This window comes from Stenella coeruleoalba (assembly GCF_951394435.1).
Source record: "Stenella coeruleoalba genome assembly, chromosome: 1".
NCBI lineage: Eukaryota > Metazoa > Chordata > Mammalia > Artiodactyla > Delphinidae > Stenella > Stenella coeruleoalba.
In genome coordinates, this window is record NC_137169.1 from 177,782,676 (window position 1) to 177,802,185 (window position 19,510).

General features: G+C 40.2%; 1 long non-coding RNA gene across 2 annotated transcripts in view; it reads left to right on the top strand.

The window, feature by feature from the left end:
• LOC307182826 overlaps positions 1–16,083 on the top strand; it is a 46,722-nt gene extending 30,639 nt beyond the window's left edge. For both annotated transcript variants that reach the window (XR_013827271.1, XR_013827272.1), the window contains exon 3: positions 15,914–16,083. This is a non-coding gene — a long non-coding RNA (uncharacterized lncRNA). The remainder of the gene's footprint in view (positions 1–15,913) is intronic.
• Positions 16,084–19,510: the final 3,427 nt, after the last annotated feature.

The window sequence follows — 19,510 nt, forward strand, 5'->3', positions numbered from 1 at the left end:
GGTTCGTGCCCCGGTCCGGGAGGATCCCACATGCCACGGAGCGGCTGGGCCCGTGAGCCATGGCCTCTGGGTCTCCGCGTCCGGAGCCTGTGTTCCGCGGCGGGAGGGGCCACAGCCGTGAGAGGCCCACGTACCGTAAAAGCAATGTCTCTGATAACTTGATTTCTCTATGGCATCCATTGGAGATAAGTTTTTGGAGCAAAGCCCCTAAATGTGTATGATGTCTTAATAGTTTTGAATTTGGAGCTTCCCCTTTCTCTGAGTCTAGTCTTAAAACTTTTGACCAGAGAGATCTGACGATTCTCTATATTCTCAAAAAAATTTTTGTTTAAGTCTTAAGGTCCTAAATCCTAATACATGCAACAACATGGATGGATCTCAAAAGCATTATCCTAAGTGAAACAAGACAGATTCACAAAGTTACATACTATATGATTCCATTTATATGATATTCTAGAAAAGGCAGAGGTCATAGGGACAGAAAACACATCAGTGGATGCCAGGGACTGGCAGGGGCTGGGGGAGGGGTTGATTACAAAGAGGGCAGTTTTTTAGGAGATAGAAGAACTGTTCCATATCTTGATTTTGGTGGTAGTTAAATGACTCAAAACTCACAGAAATGTACTAGTGTACAGTGTTAGTAAAGAGTGAGTTTTAACATATATAATCATAATTTTTAAAAATGGAAAAAACTGTTTCACCTAGATACTTTTGTTTTTTGGTTTTATTTTTGGCAGAGCTGGGTCTTCGTTGCTGCTTGAGGGCTTCTCGTTGCAGTGGCTTCTCTTGTTGTGGAGCACGGGCTCTAGGCGCATGGGCTTCAGTAGTTGCAGCACGTGGGCTCAGTAGTTGTGGCACACAGCCTTCAGTAGTTGTGGCGCACGGGCTTAGTTGCTCCGTGGCATGTGAGATCTTCCCGGACCAGGGCTCGAACCCGCGTGCCCTTGCATTGGCAGGCGGATTTTTAACCACTGCGCCACCAGGGAAGTCCCCCGGATACTTTTAAGAACCTACAAACACTTGGGGGTGGGGTGGGTGATGGTGGTGGGATGACTTGGGAGATTGGGATTGACATATATACACTAATACATATAAAATAGATAACTAATAACCTGCTGTATAAAATAAAATAAAATTCAAAAAAAAAAAGAACCTACAAACACTTCACCACATTTATAAAGATATTTTCTACACGGGGTCATCAATAACTTTTAGGGCACCATCATTGGAACACTATATTGATATCTAGTCCCCTTCTAATATCTGCTGCTTTTGTAGGACTTCAGCAATTTGTCCTAAAATTTTATTTCTTTCTTTCCCGGGGGTGGAAAGGTCATTCCAGATAATACCCTCAGGTCATTCCAGATAATGATTCTGGAAATCATTACTTCTATCACAGGCTGAATGCCCTTTCCCACAGACTATTGCAACATAACGCGTTAGGCATGTCTCTGATGGCTTATCCAGGCTTGGGGTAATTTGCGTTTTCTTGAACACCAAGACGCCACAGTCCTTGCTTCAAGAAGAGTGCTGTAATCTTTTAGAAAGTTTTGGAGTCTGAGTTAGAAACTTAATAAACTACCTTCTATATGTCTACATTACACAAAACTCTCCAGGGATGGGGATCACAAAGAAGAAATATCATCATGTCCTCTCTCCTGCATATTCTGCCAACCACTCTATATCTGCCTGGTTTTGAAGCATAGTTGAGAATCCTTTCAAGCTCAGACTCACCACAGACTCTAGTCTCTATCTACCACATTAGCAGGGACTTTAAGCATCTCATCCATCCATGTGCCCTAGCCTGTCTGTAGCATCATAGCCATTGTCTAAAAAATATTCAATACTTCCTACTTTGGGAGTTTCAATTAGTCCATACTATAAGTATGTGCTAGAAGGGAATTCATAGATATCCTGGATAAGGCCCCTGGTAATGTAACATTGTCTCCATGAACACATGATGCAAATACTGTCCCACCTTTTCATCTTCCCAAATAAATTGCACTAGTCCCAAATCCACTTATCAGGAAGTCTAGAATTGCTGTCTCTTCAGGTTCCTTTCCTCCCCCTGAATTTTCAATTAACTCAAGGCCTTAAGCAGTTCAAAAGTTCAGTCTGACATCCTACCTGTGACAAAGACTGTCAGCTGATCACCAAAGCTAGGATTGTTAGATTTAGCATGTAAACATACAAGATGCCCAAATATTATATGGAACATAACTTATACTAAAAAAATTGTTTGTTGTTTATCTGAAATTTAAATTTAACTAGGTGTGCTATATTTTATCTGGCAATCCTACACCAACCATTTCTTCTCTCTGGACATACAGCTCTACTATATTTCCCAGCTTCTCTTGCAGTTAGGTGGGGTCATGTCACTGAGTTCTCGCCATTAAAACCTCTCAAGCACAATCCTCCCTTCTCTTTTTCTTTCTAGCTGGATGGGGAATCCATCTGGTAAAGATGATGGGGCCACAAGATGGAGGGATTCTGGGTACCTACATCATCACTGGAGTGGGAGATGCCCAGGAGAATCACCCAGGACAGTCATGTGCCATGACCCATGAACACTGCATTAAATGTTATTTTTATTGTTAAGCCACTGAGATTGAGCATTAATTTATTATAGCAGATAGTTTTACCTTAACCAATACAGGACATTTGTATCTTGAAATGGATGGAGTGCTGTTATCTTAGTCTGTTCAGCTGCTGTAACAGAATACCATACACCGAGTGGCTTATCAACAACAGAAATTTATTTCTCACAGCTCTGGAGGCTGGGAAGTCCAAGATCAAGGTGCTGGCAGATTCTGTGCCTGGTGAGGCCCTGCTTCCTTGTGCATAGATGGCCATCTTTTTGCTGTGTCTTCACATAGCAGAAAGGAGAATGGTTTTCTCTGGGGTCTCTTTTAAAATGGCAAAATCTCATTCATAGAGCTCTGCAGCTAACGTATACAAAACCCTAAAATCTGTGACATTAGCATAGTGGATCAGCAGTGGGAAGTAAGGAAACAGATATCCAAACTTAGAAAAATGGAGACGCGTATTATGTGCTAAAAAAAGATTTGATAAGACGTCACTTGAAATAACTTAGAAGGATGACTGTGTGCCTAAATGCATTTGTAATTCTAGGGCAGAGAGGTTAATCTTTTCATCTCTTCTCTTTCTTTTTTCCCTTCCTTCCTTCCTTTCCTTTTTTCGTTTTGGTACCATGTACCCCTATGGCAGTTTGGTGAAGCTGACAGACCCCATTTCAAAGTAATATTTTTAAATTTATGAAATAAAATGCGTACCAGAAAACCAACTGTACTGACAAATGCTTAGGAAAATACTTTTAAAAAGCAAAGATGTTGGGGCTTCCCTGGTGGCGCTGTGGTTGAGAGTCTGCCTGCCGATGCAGGGGACACGGGTTCGTGCCCCGGTCCGGGAGGATCCCACATGCCGCAGAGCGGCTGGGCCCATGAGCCACGGCCGCTGGGCCTGCGCGTCTGGAGCCTGTGCTCCGCAACGGGAGAGGACACAACAGTGAGAGGCCTGCGTACTGCAAAAAAAACAAAAAACAAAAAAAAACAAAGATGTGATACAGTAACATATATGCATTTTTATTAATCCATTAAATAACAAGATCTAGGAATGTGTGATAGTTAATTTTATGTGTTAACTTGACTGGGCACTAGGTGCCCAAGTATTTGGTCAAACATTCCTGATGTGTCTGTGAGTGTGTTTCTGGATGACATTAGTATTTGAATTAGTAGACAAGCAAAGCAGATTGCCCTCCCCAATGTAGGTGGGCCTCATCCAATCCATTGCAGGCCTGAATAGAATAAAAATGCTGAGTAAGGGAGAATTCATTCGCTCTCTGCCTGACTGTCTTCAAGCTGGGACACTGGTATTCTGTCTTGAGGCTCAGACTTGGACTAAAACTTACATCATTGGCTCTCCTGGGTCTCAGGCCTCCAGACTCAGACTAGAACTATACCATCAGCTTTCCTGGGTCTCCAGCCTGCCAACTGCAAATCTTGGGACTATCATAATTTCAAAGTAGTAATGATTATATGAGTGTAAACAGTATCTTGAGGTATGTTACAACATGTATACAACAACTATAATATTATATGAATATACCTGGGACATGATTCACAGGAGCTGCTAATACTACTGTGATTTGTTGCCTACATTCATAACTAAATAAAGGAAATATTAACTTTCAGTTGGGGTTAGTGAAAATAAAGACGTAATTTGTTTCCCATGTTGGTTGGAGAACACTGTTGGTTCTCTGCCTGATCTCCTCAGATCCTTTGTAGGGGTTCCCTCTGCTAATCCCACAGTTTCTATTACCTTTGCTTTACCAGCTTTCACCTGAGACATTTCAGAGCACTGTCCTTGGGCTATGGGAGCCCTTTGTCTACAGATGTAGAAATTTGGAAATGCATGGGTGTTTAAGTCCAGAGGGCAGCCATGGCCAGTAAGTGACTGGTGAGGATGTATGACAACCCAGCTTCTTTGCTTTGAGGTATAACATATGCTCCAGAGTTCCCCTGTTGGATCAAGCTGAGGTTGGAACTTTGCCTAAAATTGCATCCTATCATTATTCTGTTTTTCCCTCATTCCTGGTTAATCCTTAATAAATCGCTTGCACATGAATCCTCATTTCAGTGTCTGCTTCCAGACAACTTGACTTAATACACCATCCAAGTTACAAATCCTTAGGTCAAGAATCCCTGCTCTAGGGAAGTGGTTGGGAAGAGTTTGAATACTAGTGTATTTGAGTTTTAACTTTCTGCTCTCAGCAAGTTATTCTTGAAAGAGATGAGTGTAGGCTAGAATTGAGCTGGACTCAATTCAGGCAGAGATCAAAGAGGATGAGGAAAACCCAGAGATCATGAGCTTTATAGGGCTGGGAAATCCTATGGCTTCTGGATTCCAAATATTAAGGGATAAGATAAAAAAAAAAGCCTTGAGAGAAAAAGGCTCAGCAAGACTACTAAGTAAACAAAATGACAGCTGTGCGGCAATTAGGCAATTACGGATGTTTTGTTCTCTGCCAGCCCTTAAGGTAACCACTTTTTAGGTGAAAGAGCAAATCATGAGGTAAAGAAGCAAAGAATTAAGATGACCCTGAGAAATGGATCTAGATGTAGCAAATAAAAATACAGGATACCCAATATTTTATCTGGCAACCCTAGGTCTAGTAAATAACTTTGGGAGTAGTTACTGGCACCTGAGTCTCAAAGCAAATAGATCAGAAGAGCCAAGTTCTGGAACTTGGAATTGTATTGATAAAGAACCCACAAGCCTAGTCTATAAAGCTTTTGCCTATCCAGGAAATTTTAAAACAGCTCTCAAGCCTCCACATCTGCGTGGGCAGGGAGCACACTGTGAAAGCCCCCAAAGATGATGCACTCTCTGACATTGGCTTCAGATGTGGCCATGAAGGATAATGGAAAAGGAAGAGCCTCTTAGAAGAGGGAGCCAGGGACTGCAGAGAAAATTGGGAACAGAAATTCTTCCCAAAGAGCAGGACCATGGTCTAATCAAGGAAATTCTTCCACCCCAAGACAGAGGTCTTCACAGTGCCTGCGCAGCTGGTTTTCACAATTGCAAAGGACTGGCAACTGTGTGTTACCTCCTGTTCTTCTTGTTCCTGAATGGGGGTTGGTTTGTTTGTTTGTTTTACTGTGGATAGTATGTCCTAGCTCTGTCATTGAATGTAGGGGATGGGAGAGGACAATTTACAAAAAACTTGTTTTCCTAATTCTAAAGTCATCAGACCATGAGGAGCTATACACAGACCTAGTGGAAAATACTGTGTCACCCAGAGATCCTGGATTTTGAGCTTGATGTAATGACTGGAAGAGACTTTGAGTTGTTTCCCTTGGTGCAGAAAGAGGATTGTGTTCTGTATATGGTAAAAAGGGATGAAATGGATATTTGATGGCCAGGAGAGAAGACTGTGGCAGAGACCAAACCCATGTTCTCTTCTTCCTGGGCACATAGTTTGACAACAGTTCCTAGTCTTTCTTGCAGTTAGGTGTGCCCATTTGTCTGAAAAATATAGTAACTTCTAGGCCGGGTCCATAAAAACTTCCCAGGATTGGGGAATTCCTTGGCGGTCCAGTGGCTAGAACTCGGTGCTTTCATTGCCAGGGCCCAGGTTCAATCCCTGGTCGGGGAACTAAGATCCCGCCAGCCATGCAGCATGGCCAAAAACAAACAAACAAACAAAAAGCTTCCCAGGAGTGATCCTTCATGCTTGTCCCCTATCCCCGACTTCTGATCCCTGGAAGGTAATGATCCCCAGAGCAACCTTGGGAACACAATATTGAAGGTGGCAGAACCACATGGAGGAACTTGGGTACTTGAGTCACTATTCAGAGGAGAGCTGCCTAAGAGAACCACCTAAACAGAAACACACACTTTGGACTGTTGGGTGAATGAAGATTATGCTAAACTACTGAGATTTTGCCGACTCACCTAATATCAAGATTAAGTGGCTCTCAAAATATGGCCCCAGACCAGCAGCGTCAGTATCACCTGGCAACTTGTTAGAAATCCAAATTTTCAGTCTCTTACCCAGATCAGAACTCCGGAGATGGGGCCCAGCCAGCCTCCAGTTGATCCTGATGCACGCTGAAGTTTGAGAACGACTGACTAAGGAAACAGCTGGTGTTAACTAATACAATATCCAAGTGGGCAGTCCCTAAAGTGGACCAGTTTACTGTTCCTATTGTTTCACAGTGATGCTACTGACCACTGGTCTAACTCTACTGACAGAAGATACTGGTACCCTTCTGACCCTGATCTCAGCACAGGCCATGATAGAACCTTGAGGGAGGATGGTCCTTTTCATTCAGTGATAAGCTCATCTAAGGTTGATTTTCAAAGGGGTTTCATTGGTGCTCGTTTTTCTCAGACCCATTACCTCATAGACCAGGCACCACAAGAGCACTGTGTCAGTTAGGATGATCGACTTGTCCTGGTTTGCCTGGGACTTTCCTGGTTTTAACAATGAAAGTTTCTTGTTCTAGGAAACGATCCCCTGTCTCAGACCATCTGGGACCGTAATAGGGAAGAACCTTCATATTCTATTACAAGTTAATCACTAAAGGGATGCTGCCTATAAGCTTAAATTATACAAAACGGCCCATCTCTGGGAACCCTGCCTTCCAGGTAATAAGCATTAAGCTAAAATACCTTTGTTTAGCTCACAGGAATCATCCTGACCAGGCCCACCTGTGAATGACTGCAAGCAGGAAGAAATGAACACATCCCCTCTGGAGGCTGACCAGAACCAGAAAATGTTTGACTTTACTCCCTTCCCTTTTAGTATAAAAGAACCCTGAATTCTGACTCAGGCAAGATGGTTCTTTGGAACACGAGTCCACCATCTTCTCGGTCTGCCAGCTTTCCAAATAAAGTCGCTAATCCTTGCTCCAATGACTCGTCTCTTGATCTGTGGGCCTGTCACACAGCAAGCAGTATGAGCTTGGACTTGGTAACAGGATGTTTGGCCACCTTAGTCAATGTGGGCTGAAATGTTCACCATTTGTGACCCAGAGCCTTTTCTCTCACAAGGGTGATCCATAACTCAACAAGTCAGGAAACTCTTTATTTTCAACTCCCAAACACAGAAGTCCTAATTACACTATCTTTCCAAGATAATTGACCTACTCATCTTTGAAGCTAGTTACCCTGTCTTATAGTTCTCTGCACACCTGCTTTTGTGGATGTGTGATTGCCGGGGTAGGGGTGGGGGATCTCTTTCATGGTCAATGGATAAAGATGACCAAGGTAACTTTCAAGTGCTTATCTCACTAAAGGGAGGGAGGAAGGGTAGGTACATTGATGTGTACCCCAACTTTATTTTTTATTAAAAATTTTTTTTGCATTTTATTTTATTTTATTTTTTATTGAGGTATAGTTGATTTACAATATTATGTAAGTTTCAGGTGTACAACATAGTTAAAATTTTTAATGTTATTAAAAATTTATAGTTATTAAAAACTATTGGCTATATTTCCTTTGCTGTACAATACATACTGTAGCTTATTTATTTTATACTGTATCCCAACTTTATAATGCAAGGTAGAATGTTAACTTTGCTGTGAATAATACACAAGATAAGGATTTCTTGGGACTTCCCTGGTGGTGCAGTGGTTAAGAATCCGCCTGCCTATGCAAGGGACACGGGTTCAATCCCTGGCCCAGGAAGACCCCACATGCTGCGGAGTAACTAAGCCCGTGCTCTAGAGCCCACAAGCCACAACTACTGAGCCTGCATGCCACAACTACTGAAGCCTGCACTCCTAGAGCCCGTGCTCCGCAACAAGAGAAGCCTCTGCAGTGAGAAGACCGTGCACTGCATTGAAGAGTAGCCTCCACTCGCCACAACTAGAGAAAGCCTACACACAGCAATGAAGACCCAACCCAGCCAAAAATAAAAATAAAGAAATGCACATCCTCTATTAAAAAAAAAAAAGATAAGCATTTCTTCTTTCCTTAATTTCTTTAGGACTCATTCAGAGCACTGGTTTTCAATGGTGGGTGTGGGGTACATATCTAAGTTAAGTGGGGGAGATTTTTTTTTTTTTGCAGTATGCAGGCCTCTCACTGTTGCGGAGCACAGGCTCCGGACGCGCAGGCTCAGCGGCCATGGCTCACGGGCCCAGCGGCTCCGCGGCACGTGGGATCTTCCCGGACCGGGGCACGAACCCGTGTCCCCTGCATCGGCAGGCGGACTCTCAACCACTGCGTCACCAGGGAAGCCCTGGGGAGATATTTTTTGAAGTACAAATCCTCCAGTGATGTGGAGTGCTGACTGGCCCTTAAATCCTGCCTGCTTCAAACTCATTAAAAACCTGGGGTTGGTTCCAGGACCATCTTCGGATTTGGGGTCCAATTCCATTTTAAATAAGAACCTTAATGTTCAGGCTTATGTACAATTACATGAAGTTTTAGCAACTTAGGGAGGGAAATTCTAAAATGCATTCAAATGGTTTGGGTTGATCCAGCACATGAAGATTAAGTGACCTCTCACACTGTTTTAATCCTACATTATGACCTTGTAGCAGTAACTATCTGTGAAGGAAAAGAATGATGACAAATGAAGATGAACTCATTATTTTATAATGGCTTGATAACATCATCATTACAGGAAGAAGTCCATGGACTTTGGAGCCAAACTACCTAAGTTTGAATTGTAGCTCTGCTACTTACTAGATATGTGACCTTTGGGCAAGTAATTTCATCTCTGCCTCAATGTCCTCATCTGCCCATTTAACCGAGCAGTTATAACAAAGGCACAATATTGAGCAATAAAAAAATCCTTTTAAAAAGGGATGGAAATGGGGGAAACAAGTCTGAATACTTACGCTGGTTTATTTGCGCCCTGTGACTTTATTTATTATTCTCACATCTCCCAGTTTGCAACCTAGTTCACGTGTGCCAAATGTTTGTAGAATCATATAAATTGAGCTTATTTATGTTCTGTTTAGAATTCTGAGGCATGATTAGACTCTTTGATCTATGTTGACCAAAGAAAAATGTATGTCTTCAAATAATGACTGCTCTGGAAAAGTCCTCGGTAGCAAATAGCGACAGATTTCTTCTATCCAAAGAGGACACCTAGAGGTTACTTTTGTAACGTGGTTGCCTATCCTGAAATGCTTTCCAAATTCTGTTCTTCACAGATCCAATCATAAATCATTCATCACAGACCCAGTAAGTCCAAGTAGAATAAATGTTAATGTGTAGCTAATCTTTAAGGAGAGGAAACAGACCAAAAGAGGTTACATTTGTTTTCCAGGCACAGTAGAAGTACATTACAAGGTACAGAAGAGCTTTCAAATGTGATAGGTGGAGGGAACAGTTATGAAGGAATGTTTGGGGGACATTTGGGGAAATCTGAGTATTGACTGAATGTTGGGTGACGTTATTGAGTTCATGATGATATTTTAGGTATAGTTAGGGCATTGTGCTCCTGTAGGAGAATGTTTCTGTTCTAGGAGATGCAGGCTGACATATTCAAGGGTAAAGTACAGTTGTCTGAAACCTAGTTTCAGATGTTTTGGCAAAAGGGAAGTGTCCACACATGGAGAGAGATGAAGCAGGTGTAGCAAGATGTCAACAGTTGGTGAATCTAGGTGGGGAGGAATATGAAGCTTCATTATACTGTTCTTCCAGCTTTTCTGCATACTTAATTTTTTTCCAAAAGTTTCAAATTATAATGAAGCATTGAGCTAAATCACTTAAAATGTTAACTGAATTTGTATCTTAACTTGTGACATCTCTTGTGCTGTTTTGTTCCTGTGTTGATATTTAACTTTTTAAGTCTTATATTCCCACTGTATTGTAATCACTCACATGATTATCCACTGCTCTTTGTATCTCTCATAGGAGACACAGCAAACACTCACAAATATTTGCTGACGCTTGAAAAAAACCTGATAGAAAACTTCATAGCTCCCCACTTGTGCCCTGCTCTCACTGACCTTATTTAGGGCCCGGAGGATGTTTCTTTCTGCCCTTTCTCCAACCCCCAGCTTCCCCTGGCTGACTCACGTTCATCTTCCAGATTCCCATTCCAGTGGAAGCCTTCCTTGCCCCGCCTCTGTGCTCTTAGGTCATTTCCTGTCTCTTAGCACTTCATTATATTATAGTGTCTGTTATCTCAGCTGAATACCCCATTAGACTATAGTTTTCTTGAGAAGGGATTTTTTTTTTTTTTTTGCCTTTTTACAGCTGTAACCTTAGCCCTGACACAGTATCTGGCACATAGTAAGAACTTAATAAATATTTAGTGACTGAATGGCCAATGCTAGAGTGGCCAACTTTTTAGAGAGCCAAACTGGAATACTGCCCTACCAGATGGCCCCCCTCCCCAAATATATGTGTGTGTGTGTAAACTATACACATATGTGTTTTTAATTTCATATAAAACATTTTAAAATAAGTGTTTTTTTTGTATCAAAGTTTTAGGAAAAGATACAATAATGCATGTTAGTCCATGTTAACTTGTTTGGTATGGCCTAACTAATTCAGTTCAGTCTATTTTAGACTGAGTATTGATGTCTTTGGGGGAGAGGAGAAAACTTATGATTGATTTAGAAGTACTTGCCTTTCTCACTCTGGATTTGTGAGATTCTCAGAGTCAGAGCCTTCACTTCCCCTTCACAATGTTCAATTCCAAATTCTTTTCTGCAGATTGTGTGGTATGCTCTGTTTTGGTTATTTGCTTTCTTAATTGTACTGCATGGCTCCTTCCATCTACCTCTCATTAAAATAACACAGTTGTCTAACTTTCTTTTTCATGTTTAGATCATGCCGGTGTAGGTGTTGTAATTGTTATTTTTCATTACCTGAATTCTTAGAAAATTCACAGTATTCACAGTGTTAAAAGTTAAACTAGTACTATCTTGATACAAAGCATAATAGTTAATCCACAGGCAAAGCCAAAAATGAATTGTTACAAGGCATTTAAATTGCCCACTTAAATTGTATCACTCCTGGCAAGGCAACAATGCATGATTCATTATTGTGAACTGGTAATTAAGGCTGCCAACATCAGCTTCAGGAGTAAAAACGGCAACCAGTGACTACACAGGTGGGGTAGTTTGTGTTGGGAGCCATTTGACTCTAAAAACAGTGTTGCTTTCAGACTGTATTTTTGTGGGCTGCCACAAGGCTTTTGCAGGTTTCCCCCAACCTGTTGCACCAGTGTGGAAACTTTGTGTCCTGTGGAGGGGTTTCCCATTAAGTGGGACTTTTCAGTGCTACAACCCTGGCAAACTAGGACCATTGATCACCCTAGTACTGGCAGCAATCCCTAAAATGTCAGAAAGACATAAGCAAAGAGAACGTCAATAATCAATTTTCAGAAATATGTTCCTCTGAGACTGTAAAATCAATTCTTAACCAAAAGCTAATTAATAAGTAACTTGTCAGCATATATCAAAAAAAGCAGTAACCACTGAAGACAGCCATGGTTCATTAAAAACAATTCTAATGTACTGTTGTTCATTTTAAAGTACCCTTGTTTCAGGACATACTGTGTAGCACAGGGAACTCTACTCAATATTCTGTGATAACCTATATGAGAGGAGAATCTAAAAAAGAATGAATATATGTGTATGTATAACTGAATCACTTTGCTGTACACCTGAAACTAACACAACATTGTAAACCAACTACACTGCAATAAAATTAAAATATGAAAAAAATAAAATACCATTGTTTCTTTTCTCGATAAGTTTATTAGATTAGTCAATGAGGGTAAATTCATAGACCCATATATGTTGATTTTTTTTTTTTTTTTGGTAAGGCATTTAAACTGTCAACTGAAAAAAAATGCACAACCTAAAAGTTGAGAATTATGTTTATGCAAGGACATTACTGAGGACTATAGCCCGGGAAGATGCCTCTCAGACAGCTCTGACGACTGTTCCAAAGAGGTAAGGGAGGAGCCAGGATACATAGAAATTTTTGCTGAAAAAAAACCGTAGTGGAACATCAAAAGATTACTGCTAATCACACACGAAAAACAAACGTCTCAAGTTAATGATTTTAGTGTTTTTCTATGTATGGGAAGATGCAAGAGTCTGGGCTTGTTAAATTTATTCCCTTGATATGCATCTTAACTATCTAGGGCCAGTATCCTGTTTTTCTCCATCCCAAATTCCCCTCAGGGTGCACCGTTGGGGGTGGCTGCGGCAGTGGCTGATGGCTTTATGGCCACAATATGCTTTGTTTACTGAAGAGGCAGGTGACATTGCTTGTCTACAGAACTGTTTGAGAGTACGTTGCTGATGAGATGTGCCATTATTCCTTAGTACATTAGTGTGTATTTCCTATAAGCATTCTCTTGTATAATCACAATACAACTATCAGAATCAGAAAATTAACATGCATACATAGGTACCTTGTACTTCAGACCCTATTCAAGTTTTGTGAAATGTTTCTTAGAATAAACAGACCAATCCAGGATGATGTTGTCTTTAGATTGTGGTGCCTCTTTAGTCTCTCTCATTCTGAAATAGTTCCCCAGTCTTCCCTTGACCTTCATGATGCACTTTTGCAGATTACAGAATGTAGAATATCTCTCATTTTGGAGTTTCAGTGTTTCCTGATGATTAGATCCAGACTCATTTTTGGTAGGAATATCTCTCCTTGCAACCTATCAGCGGGACCATGATTTTGATTAGTCATGGTGACGTTATTTATTTTGATCATTTAATTAAGATGGTATCTGCCAGTCTTCTCCATCGTAGTGTCTCTTGATTAATAATTACTTATGAATAAGTATTTTTTAGGGAGGTTCTTGAAACATGTACATAACTCGTGACTTATCAAACTTTCAAATTATTTATATATTCATTTATATAAATATGGACTCATGGCTTCCTATTTTATTCAATAGTTTTCTCCCTTTCCATATCTCTAACCTCATTCTCAAATAGTGAGAAACCTGGATTCCATTATCCTGACTATATTTACTTTTTTCCTAATTATTTATTTTGATGCTTGTATTTTCCAGATTTGTAAATGAGAGCCCGTTCAAGCTAGCCTTTGCGTTCTTTTGACATGCCCCACCTTCTCTGAGCATTGCCTTCTGGCATAGCTCTAGAGTCAGCTATTTTCCTGCCCCAGACCTGTTTCAGACCATTTCTCTAAGAAGTTCTGGTTCCTTTTAGTAGAGAATTGTATTTAGAAGCCAAGATCTAGGCACTAGATGTGCTATTGCTATTGGGGTGTTTCTGATCTCAAATCTTTTCATGGATAGAGTAGGGAATATTATATATTTTAAATTACATATCATATTTCATAATTAGTAATAAAAACAGATGTACATTTCCATCTATGTACATGAATACACCCAGGGCTGGCATCGTGGGCGTGAGACCTGTGTGGTTGCACAGGGCCCCCCACTTAGAAAGACAGCTGCACTTGGTTTAATGCTCTGCTCTCACCACCTTGAAATTCTTAATTTTGAACAATGGACCCCACATTTCCATTTTGCACAGAGCTCTACAAATTAAGTAGTCAGTTCTGAATACACCATAGGGTTCCTTTTAGTTTTTTTCTCTTTCTATTTCTGTGACTCCTTTCTCTGATAGTAAGAAACCTGGCTGAAATTATGAATAAATTTACTTATTTGATTATGCCCCTTCTAGGTAATGAATTTCCCATAACTACTGCTTCCTCCCTGTTGTGGATACTCTCCTCATGGCATCTAGGCTATGACACCCCATGCTGAGCCACCACTTCCACATGGTTGCACTTCCCACAATATTCAGGTTCTGACAGTTCATGCAAGACTGCTTCTCCATGGAGATGCCCTGCTCACCCCACTTGGACTGACACTCTCTTTCCCCACTGGCTGGCTGGCCTCCCCACACAAATTCTCCTTTACCTTGCTGGGCCTCTGACAACCCATTCCAAGCTGCCCTTCTGTAGGTATAGTGTTTATACAAACGAAGAAACAAATGGATATAGACTAGCCTAGAATAGAGAATATGAGTATATCATAAGAGTAAGCACTGTTTCCTGAAACTTTTTAAAGTTCAGTCATATATCAATGTATGTGTGTGTATGTGTGTGAACATACATGCATGTATGTGTGTGTATAACTGAATTGTATTGTAAAATATACTTTTTTACTATGGAGCAGGGTAAAATAAAATTCAAAAACCACTGGTACATACAGTATGATCCCAATTTTGCTTGAAAAAAGCAGACCCCGCCTCTATACACAAAGTAACAATATGAGGTGATGGATGTGTTAACTAACCTTATTGTGGTAATCATTTCACCTTGTATACCTTAACCTTATACGGTGCTATATGTCAATTATAACTCAATAAAGCTGGAGAAAAAAAGTGAACCAACTTTTAACAACTGAGGGGAGGCTTAAAGGACAACTTTCATTTCTTAATCTATGTTCTGTATTACTTTAATTCTTAGGACAGAGGAAGTTGTGTATTATTTATTATAAAGATAAAATTAAAAATGTGTGTGTGTATATATATATATATATATATATACACATACACACAAACAAAAGAAAAAACTGAAAGGAAAAACTCCAAAAATATTTATATCTGAATGGTGGTATTATAGACAACATTTGCATTCTTCTTTATAATTTTATACATTTTCTAAGTCTCCTGAAATGAGAATTTATTACTCTGGTAGTTTTCCATTTACATTTTCAAAAGAAATATATTTGACAAATTATTTGTAGAAATGATAGAAAGTAGAGATTTCTAATGTTCTATTAATAAATACTTAATGGCCACTTTGTGTATACCAGGCACTGTACTAAGTTGTTGGGAATACGCTGGTAAATGAGATCAACCCACTTCCTGCCCTCATGGACTTAGAATCTAATGAGGAAGACAGCTATTAAACAAGTAATTACAATAATGTGGGATAAGCGTTGGTAGCAGGTATTGAATTTCTTTGAAAGTGCGTAGCAGCGTGAAGGTGAGGTAATCTAACCTAGACTAGGGTTTGGGAAGTCTTCCTAGGGGAAGACTTAAGCTAAGAGCTAAGAGCTAAGTAGGAGTTAGCCAGGCAACCTGAAAAAAAGACTGCATTTTAGGCAGAGGGAATATTGAGAAGTAAGTTCAGCTTTCTTCTTTTGCTGAAAGCAGACTCACAAGAGAGGTAGTTGTGGAGCTGGAGAGGAAACAAGGAAGCTGAGGAAGGTCTGGCAAACCCTCTTAAGGGAAACATGCGAAAATGTCTTTGCAGCTTCTTCCATCTGCACTTGCAGCTTTTCTAGATAGCTCAATGGAAAATATAGTAGTTCTTGAAGCCACTAAACTAGTCACTTATTCACTAAAGGGAGACACTTGTGTGTACAATAAAGGATGGCACTTCTATGAGATTTTCAGCTTCTTTTTTTTTTTTTCAGGTCTTCATTTATTGCTAAAGGTTTCTCTTCAATCGTGAGAAAGTTTATTACTGATCACTTCAAAACATTAACATGCTGGGAAAGATCCTAATGGAGTAGCACAACTTACGTGTCTACAGACATCATTCTCCAATTTGCCATTTATGGATGAGTAATATGCATTAAATAAACATGGTATTTTATGGCATTTGTATTGACTGTATTGGTTGTATTGATTAGGATTATAACAGAAAAACAGCTCAAACTAGCTTAAGAAAAAAAATGGATTCTAAATATAAATGCTTGTTTTTTCTCCCTGCATATCAATTCCCTCCTCTTCTCTGATCCAAATGAGGGGAAACATGGCTGCCAAAATATCTTGCACTTTACATCTCACAGTCCAAGTTCTCAAAGAGGGGCTGGCCTCTCTCAATTCCAACTCCAAAATGTCCAGGGGAGGATTGTAATTGGCCAAGCTTGGGTCAGCTGACCATCCCTAGACCAATCACTATGGCTGGGGGTTTGAGAGTGAGGCAATTTTGTGTTGTTCTGAGAGCTTCACATACATTAACTCCTCATACAACCCTTGAAGGTATACATTATTATTAACCTCATATTATAGGTAAGGAAATTCAGAGAGGAGTTTTCAGAAGGAAGGCATAAACATTGTAGCAAATGCTGAAGTTTGCCCAAAGAAAATGGTAGCACTTCTGGTATTCCCCTTCCCGCCTTTTCTGGAATTCCCCTTCCCCCCTTTTCTGGTAACTCTTCCCCATTATCCCATCCAGAGAAGTTTTCATGTTCTTCTGTGACTTGCTGTTTTATTTTTCAGTAAACTTTGGAGATCTTTTTAAGCCCTATATACCTATTTCATTCTTTTTTTTTCAACCAGTGCTTAGTATTACATTAACTATTCCTATGTTGATGAACAGTTACTTTGGGTTAAATTTTTCACTATTAGAAACAATACTGTGGGATGAATTGGGAGATTGGGATTGACAGATATGTATAAAATAATATGTATAAAATAGATAACTAATAAGAACCTGCTGTATAAAAAAATAAATAAAATAAAATTCAAAAAAAAAAAGTAGAATGAGGAATAAAAAAAAAAAGAAACAGTACTGTGTGGAACTTCCCTGGTGGTCCAGTGGTAAGGAATCCACCTTACAATGCAGGGGACGCGGGTTAGATCCCTGGTCAGGGAACTAGGATCCCACATGCTGCGGGGCAATTAAGCCCGTGCACCACAACTACTGAGCTGGTATGCCTCAACTAGAGAGCCCGTGTGCTGCAAAGTACAGAGCCCACCCGCCCTGGAGCCTGTGCACCACAACTAGAGAAGAGAAAACCTGCACGCTGCAACTAGAGAGAAGCCCACGCGCTGCAACAAAACATCGCACATGCCTCAGCAAAGATCCTGCATGCCGCAACTAAGACCCGACGCAGCCAAAAATAAATAAATAATAAATAAGTCTTAAAAAACAAACAAACAAACAAAACAATACTGTGGGAATTCCCTGGCGGTCCAGTGGCTAGGACTCCAGGCTTCCACTGCAGGGGGCCACGGGTTAGATCCCTGGTCGGGGAACTAAGATCCTACAAGCCATGTGGCGCAGCCAAAACAAAACAAAAAACAAAACAAAACAAACAAAACCAATACTGGGACCATACTTGAACATGTATCTTTGTGTAAATGTAAAAGTAATTTTTAGGAATTGCTAGGTAAAAGAATATATGAATTGTACACATAGAATGTATATTGTGTTTACAAACTGAGTATATGTATTGATAGATACTGCTACAAAGACTGGTTTCAATTTACACATGGGCCAGTTTGTCCTTCATACTAACCTCAACAACTCTAAACAGGTAACTTCGAAAGCCTGGGGCATAGATAAGGGTTAATGTGGGCCCAGAGAAGGGACACCTAATCCAGCATGTCAGTTAAGCCTTCTTGGAGGAGGTGACTCCTAAGCTGAGTCTTAAAAAGACAAATAGGAGTTAGACAGTAAAAGAAGTGTGAAATGGATTAAAAAGTTAAAGGATGGAAAATATCTGGTGTTAGTGAGGATTTAGAGCAACCAAAACTCTCCTACATTACTTGTGAGAGTAAAATTGGTGAAGCCACTTTGGAAAACCATTAGATAGTATCTACTAAAGCTAAACATCACGTATCCTTTGTTCCAGAAAAATACCTAACAAAATGCATATCTATGGTCACCAGAAGACATGTACTAGGATATTCATATGAAAACCATGCTCATCAGCAATAGAATGGATAAGTAAAGTATACTATAATCTCATATAATGAAACACTATACAGCAATGAAAAATAAATGATCTGCAAGTATAAATGAAAATATGAATGAATCTCAAACACATAATATTGGGTGAAAGAAGTCAGACACAATGATTACATACTGTCTGATTCCATTATATAAAGTACAAAAATATGCAAAAATCAATGTATGCTATTAAAGTCAGTATAGTGTTACCTTTGTGGAGTTGGGAGGAAATGCGTAGAGACTGAAAGGGAGCATGGAGAAGGCTTCTGAGGTACTGGTAATGTTCTGCTTTTGGACCAAGATGCCGATGACATGGGTGCATTTTAGTTTGTGAAATTCATCAAGCAGTACACACACACATGCTTTTCTATATGAACATTATGCTTCAATAAAAAGATGGAAATAAAAGAAGGGGGTATTTGCTTTCAAGACAGAGGAAACAGCGTAAGTACAGACACAGAGGCTTGGTGAGTTCACCTAGGAGCAGCCCTTAGAATGGAAAGAGAAGGAGACCTCGGGAGTGGGAAGGAGACAGAGGAAATTTACTCAGTAGTGGGAATAAGATTGGCCTGGGTCCCTTCTGATTCTAAGAATCTATGCTTTTATGATTAGCCCAAGGCCATATAGCTAGTTAATTGTCAAAAATTATAAGACCCTATGGAAGACTGAAAACATGACCATAATATTTTGCTGGTCCTCTTATTAAGAGGTGGAGCCTATTTCTCCATCTTTTAAAACTGGGCAGGCCTGTGACTTACCTTCATTAATAGAAGGTGGTGGGAGTGATGTTGTGAGAGCCTTGGAGACTAAGACTCAAGACATGATACAGCTTCCGCTCTTGCTCTCTTAGAATACTGAGCCACCGTGCTTTAAGGAAGCTCAGTGTTATGGCTTGAATTTTTTCCCCAAAATTCATATGTTGAAATCTTAACTCTTTTTTTTTTAACATATTTATGAGTATAGTTGCTTTACAATGAAATCTTAACTCTTAGTACCTCACCATATGACATTAAGAAATAGGGTCTTTACAGTACACACACACACACACACACACACACACACACACACACACACACACACACACACACGGAGAATGCCATGTGAAGATGAAGCCAGGGATGGGGTGATGCTATGCACCAAGGAACACCAAAGATTACCAGGAAACCACCCGAAACCAGGAGGGAAGCAGAGAACAGATTCTCCATCATGGTCCTCAGAACGAACCAACCCTGCTGACACCTTGATCTCAGACTTACAGTCTCCAGAACTATGAGAAAATAAATTTCTGTTGTTTAAGTCACCCTGTGGTACTTTGTTACAGCAGCCCTAG